Here is a 6,473-nt window from a genome sequence, read left to right as displayed (position 1 = left end):
GGAATTATTAATAAGAAAAGTTTTTGGAAAATTCTAGAAAGGGGAATAAAAAATTTAAAGGACCAAATGGTTTTTTATTAGAAAAAGTCCACCTCCTTCTTACTGTTGAAAGTAAAGAAAAGGAAAGACTCCGTATAAATGAAAGAAGAAAAGTAAAAAATAGTATAAAAGATATTTCAGATAAGTAAAAATGTATAAAAATAAAAACAGCAGTATAAATTATATTTTTTCAAAAAAGACTTTTTCGCCCATTTCAATTTAATTAAGGCCCATAGATTTTAAAGTTTTAGTTAATTAGAATTAAACTAGTAGCTGTATTAAAATTGTCTTCTTTTTCCTTTTCCTCTGGGAGTAAGAGTTTAGTTTCATTATGACAACTAAAATCCTAAAATTATTCCAATAAGCACTATGAACTTCAATCGAGACTAGAACTCTTGGGAATTGCTCTATAAATAAGATCTCATCTACCTTATTTTTAGATTTTTCATTCTTTCTGCTTCTCTAATAGCCATGAGTATTCAAGAAAACCAGGTGCATGATGTTCCTTCTTCACCTTCATCATCACTACCTAAATCTAGACATAGGTCAAGATTATCCACACCACACCCAGATAGATTTGTGAAGCAGGGTTTTTCCTTACCTCGTTCAACATCCATTAAAAGATGGGCATCATTCTATAGGAAAAGAAAACCATGGATCCAAGACCGAAGGAGTTTACTGCAATATTAGCTTATCAAATAGCATATCCCAAAACCCATAAACAAGTCTATACTTTAAAGAAAATAGTGGAGAATGAGCGTCGTGAAAGTGCTTACTAAGAGAGATATTTGTACGAAGATAACACTTTGGATGAAGATCCAAAATCTAATGCAAATATAGAGAGTGATCCTAGCGAACCTAGTGATTGGGAAGGTCGAGAAGCCACCCCACCTACCCTAAGACCTTGAGGTCATCCTAGGAAGCGTGATTGTGTCATCTCGACACCAAAAGAGGACAAGAACATCCAAGAAAAGTTCTGCAGCCTCCTAAAGTTAAGAGAGGGAGAGGACGCTCAAGGAAGCCATTCTTTTGGTCTTTTAGTTAGTTGATTGTTATTTAGTTTCGTTTAGGATTTAGAGTCGAGTTGTTTTAGTTTTGATTAGTTCTTTATATTTAATGATAAGTTTAATTTCTTTCAATTTAAATTTTATTTGGTATTTAAACATGTTTATGTGCATTTTCATTTGTCAATTTTATTTATGATTGAATAAGGCATATGCAAGTTAGTTGCATGATTCCTTTCAAAAGAAAAATGTGAATATACATAATATTATGCGCCACACAGGGAGCCACACGGCCGTGTCTCTTCCTGTGTGGAACAGAATAAATAGGCTGAGAATGAATGCATATGACACGGGGAGGTGACACGCTTGTGTCCACCCCATGTGAAATTGAGAAAAACCATAGTAACTATTTGAATCACACTTAGAAGATGACACACTCGTGTCCATTACCCAAGCACACAAAACATCCTGAAGTAAAACCAATCCACACAATGAGGGACACGGCCCCTGTGAGTCATACCCTTAAACACGTTGTCGCTTTTAAGATGTCACACGACCATTTCTCTTCTTATTTGGAACAGAAAAACATAATATTTATAAGTCCGTTTCTCATTTTCTCACTTGGTCATAAAACAAACCTAGTCGCCTAACTCTTTTTCTCTAAAATCTCATCATCTTTTCTTCATCTCTTCTCACTCCCTTTGCCTCCAAACACTATTTCTTCTTTTAAACAAACTCTTCTCCCCTTTTTTTTTCTCTTTCTCTTTCACTATTTTCTCTCTCTTTCTCTACCTAAGAAAAGTGCATCCAAAAAGCAAACTTTTGCCTAATTCAATAAAACATCCAAGGAGTGGGAGTTCTTCATCTCAAGCCCTTTATTCAGTCGCACCATTGGTTTTTTTCAACCACAATCATCCATCCATGCAATTTAGCGATAACGTCTCTTGAGCACGGTTTGAAAATTTAGCCAACAAGAAATTTTGCCTAACTTGTCACCTTGATTGGGAGTTTATGCATTCTATTAGTTTTAAGGAGCAACTTAGAGGATAGGTGAACCAACTGGCATTGGAAAAAAAAATTTGAGATTTCGAAGCCTGCTTATAGAGAAATCACCCTTAATTCTTGTGTACGCTATGTTTTGAGGTTGGCTCACGGATTGATCGTACGGTAAAACAGTGAAGTTTCAATTGGGAAGAAAATATTTTGACATGTCGATGAATGAGTTCGCCATTGCTATGGGTATCTACACTGAGGAAGAAGTGAAATCTGATGAATATAGGCATGCACCTTTCAGGTTCTTCGGAAATCGCACTCCGAAAGTGGTCTCGGCAAATTTGGAGCCCAATGCACCTAGGTATGTCACTCTAAACCAAAAGCCTCCACTTTCGATTCTTTTCCACTGCGTTTTATGCATTTCTTATTAACAGGACCTATTTTATTTGATCTGATTAGATGAGGGTATATGGTACAATGTGGCTTTGAGTTTATTGGTGTATTTGCTAGAGCAGGCCAAAAAATTAGACAAAGAGTGTTTGTGTGGAGGTATGTATATAATAAGGCTAGCTAAGAATCTGCGGGTTTTTTATGGACTTTCGGCAATGATGTTAGATGGATTGCCAAAATTGATGGGTCTTGAAATCTTGCAGCTCATGGATAAGAAAAAACACATTTTGCCTAACATACCTCATCCGCAAGATGACTTTTAGTTTAATTTGCCAACTGACCCACCAGCATGCACTACCAATGTCATATGACCCGTTCTGTGGGCTCATGACCGGCGCTAGGGAATGAGTAGGCTTAAGGCCACTGAAACCTGTAGCAAGCTTAACTGATCACTAACTTAAATTAAATTATAATTCCAATCAATATATCATACACTGTGTCTACTGACACTCATCCGCAAATACAGTAGAATTTATACTGATTCATCAGTAATAATAAAATGAATACATTATCAGGTTGTTCATCATGTAGGAGAAAAATATGAAGTTTGAACATAATTAAATTGAGACTGTCACTCTGGGGTGTGAGTTAAAATTATATAGTCTGAATTAAAGCAATCATGTATATAAAATAATTATTTAAATAATATAGAATATCACAAAATAATAAATACGTGTCATATCATAATTTAGAAAAATGTAATTTTAATATACACGAGACGAGTACCTCGGCAGAATCCTAAATCCCTAATTCAATCAACCTTTCGGCTCTCTTATTCCAATGAAACTAGCGCCTAGAGAGCGAAGCTCGACTAAGGTCTTTAAATCCAGTATGGTCACTTAAATACCAATACAGCCGGCGCTCAAGAGAGCAATACTCGACCAGGGACCTTTCCTCCGGCAAATCAAAACTCTATAAGCCTAAAGAGCTATGCTCGAGCAGGTATAAAGCACCAAATATTTTCCTATTACCTGTCTCTGATTTATACTGATATGTGCATAGTTCTGATGCAACCCATCATGTGGCATATTCTCCTATTGTCTCACCCCGAACCACAATTTCAAATAGCATCAATAAAATTAAAGTAACATGATACATAAAAATTTATAATATTATTCGATTCAACAATAAATACTAAAATTAAATAACGTCAGTTATAATGAACATAAATTAATAATGTCATGTTTATAATAATAATAATGATAAAAATAATAATAATAAATGTAATGACAACAAGTAACAATAATAATAATAATATTAGAAAGAATGAAAATAAAATGTAATAATGCTAATAATGCTAATGATAATAATAATATTTACTAATCAAATAAAATTTGCTTTTAATTTCGGATATGACTTTAACTCTTAGTTCTGCCGAGTTTTCTCTAGCTGCTCCTATGCCTTTGGTGGGGCTGGCTAAACCGACGGGTTATCTATTCACGAAAATAATTAAATTAATAAAATATTTCATAATTAATCCTAAGCTTAGATGTCACGACCCCACCCATGGGCCCGTGACCGGCACTAGGGAATGGGTAGGCTTAAGGCCATCGAAACCCGTAGTAAGCCTGACACTCACTGATTTAAACAAATCTCATCTCAAATTAATATTATTAAAACCACAAATTATCTTAATAGTTACACTTTACAAAATTACTTCGGTCTACGGAAAAACTAGACGAGACCCGGAAGCTCGGGAAAATTTACAACTGATACATCTACTATTTACTACTGCGGAGAATCTAAGATTTACCAATTTACATACCAAATCAAATACATCACCCGATGATGAAGGAGTCGGGTTACTGAATAAGAGTCGCAGGAGAACTAACAGTCACGAATCTGGAAAACAGTAAAAATGAGACTGTCAGTCTCGAGAGTGAGTTAAAATCAAATAATCTGGGGACTATTGCATTCTTCTCAGAAAACATAGATTATTCAAATCAGTATATCAAACCATACTATAATCATACCCTACTATATCCTTCACATAAAATATTAATCATTCGAATCAAAATATCAACCATGCACGTAAATACAATCCATATTATAATCATACCACGGGACGAGTGGCTCGGTAGAACCCTAAACCCCAAAATCTAGTAGCCATTCGGCTCTCTTAATCCAATAAGACTGGCGCCCCGAGAGCAATGCTCGACCAGGGACCTTACCTCCAGTCTGGTCACTTAAGTATCCAAATAAGAAATCTAGTAGCCATTCGGCTCTCTTAATCCAATAAGACTGGCGCCCCGAGAGCAATGCTCGACCAGGGACCTTACCTCCAGTCTGGTCACTTAAGTATCCAAATAAGCCGGCGCCCCGAGAGCAATGCTCGACCAGGGACCTTACTTCCGGCAATTTACACAAATCAGCCCAGAGAGCCATGCTCGACCAGGGCAAACCCATAAATATCTTATTACATATCCATGATTATTACCGGTGCGCACGCGGTCCTGATGTAACCCATCAGGCGGCATGTTCTACAAGCCACATTTCCCAAATCGCAATCACCACATTTAATAAATATCATTGTCTAATGAAATCATTCAACACATATCAAAATAAAGATTAAAAGTTTAGGATAAGGCAACGTGCAATTCGTGTCGACAGAATAATAATATCTGTATTATTATAACGTTACTAATAATAATATTTATATTATTTTCAATAATTAATAGTCCAGTGAAATCATTTACGTTGCGATACTAATAACCATATTATGCATAAACTTTCAAAATAGCATATTAAATCAGACTTAGCAATAGTGCAATGATTAAATGACTTTAACTCACAGGTTTGGCGACCTCCTAGCTCTGCTCCGGTGCCTCGGTAGGAGCGAGCCGAACAGACAGATCATCTAATCACGGAAAACAATTTATCAATACGCTGAGACAATCCATCATTAATCCTAGGTCTAGACTCCTAGGGCTAAGAATCTCGATTCGGAGAATTCTCACCGAAAATCATGCGAACCTCCCCTACAACACGAACATTAATCCCCGTAAAAACGGGTCCAGGACCTGCCAGAAGAACACTTCAAATACTTAATGATTCAAACAATAGGAGTCGGGTCCCCAAACTTCACTATTTCCCGACTCACACATACAAAATCGACTATGGCGAGGCAGCGGACAAATATTTTGACTCATAAAAATCATCAAATACTCAAAATAATCCAATAGACACAAATTTAAAATCAAGGATTTCTAAGATCAACGGCCAGAGAAAATTACCGAGACACTCGGTCGACTCGCCTCCGGCCGCCGGAGTCCGATCGACGATCCGAACACACCAACGAACTCACAACGGCCGATCCGATCCACCTTCCGATTTTTCGATCCGACACCCGATCATCCGGAGAGATTTGCGGACGATCTCGACCGTCGATTCGCAAACGAAGCCCGATCGCCACGAAACCAGTGCCATCGCGAAGCTTGAGCTGAGGAGAGTCGGGATACGTCCTCCGATCGTCCATCCTCCGCCGGAGCTCGCCGGAAAAGCCCAAAAATGCCGGCTGCCACCATTATCTCTCTCCACCGGATCTTCCGTCTCCGGCCACCACACGCCAAAGAAAGCTCTCAGAGAGCCGATCGCCACCCAACTCGACCGCCAACAGCCAGGAAGCGGTAGGAAGCCGCCGCCACACGCGATTCTCGCCACCTCACTTCTGCATTGGAGCTGCTGCCGCCATTCGCCCGGCCTCCGCGCCCGAGCTAGTCACCATGCCGCCGCCTTCCTTCCCTTCTTCTTCGGCCATCGCCCTCTCTCTCTCTCCCGATCTCCTATCTCTCCCCGATTCCATTTCTTTCAATATCGACATTAGGCCCCCGAACTTTTCCTTATTACAATTTGGTCCCTCAACTTCCTTAATTACTTACAATTTCATCCTGCAGAATTCCAATTTGACCCCCAAACTTCTTTTTAGCCTTATTCCAAAATAATCCTCTAATTAAATCCTATACACAATTAAATTAAATAATCAATTTC

General features: G+C 38.1%; 1 long non-coding RNA gene across 1 annotated transcript; it reads left to right on the top strand.

Moving 5' to 3' along the window:
* The first annotated feature begins 1,684 nt into the window (after positions 1-1,684).
* LOC125370167 lies at positions 1,685-2,530 on the top strand. Its single transcript, XR_007216067.1, has 2 exons — positions 1,685-2,397; positions 2,496-2,530. It is a non-coding gene; the product is annotated as an uncharacterized LOC125370167 (long non-coding RNA).
* Positions 2,531-6,473: the final 3,943 nt, after the last annotated feature.

This window comes from Ricinus communis, chromosome 5 (assembly GCF_019578655.1).
Source record: "Ricinus communis isolate WT05 ecotype wild-type chromosome 5, ASM1957865v1, whole genome shotgun sequence".
NCBI classification, from domain to species: domain Eukaryota; kingdom Viridiplantae; phylum Streptophyta; class Magnoliopsida; order Malpighiales; family Euphorbiaceae; genus Ricinus; species Ricinus communis.
The sequence above is the reverse complement of the archived record's forward strand: the minus strand, read 5'-3'. Positions and strand labels throughout refer to the sequence as shown.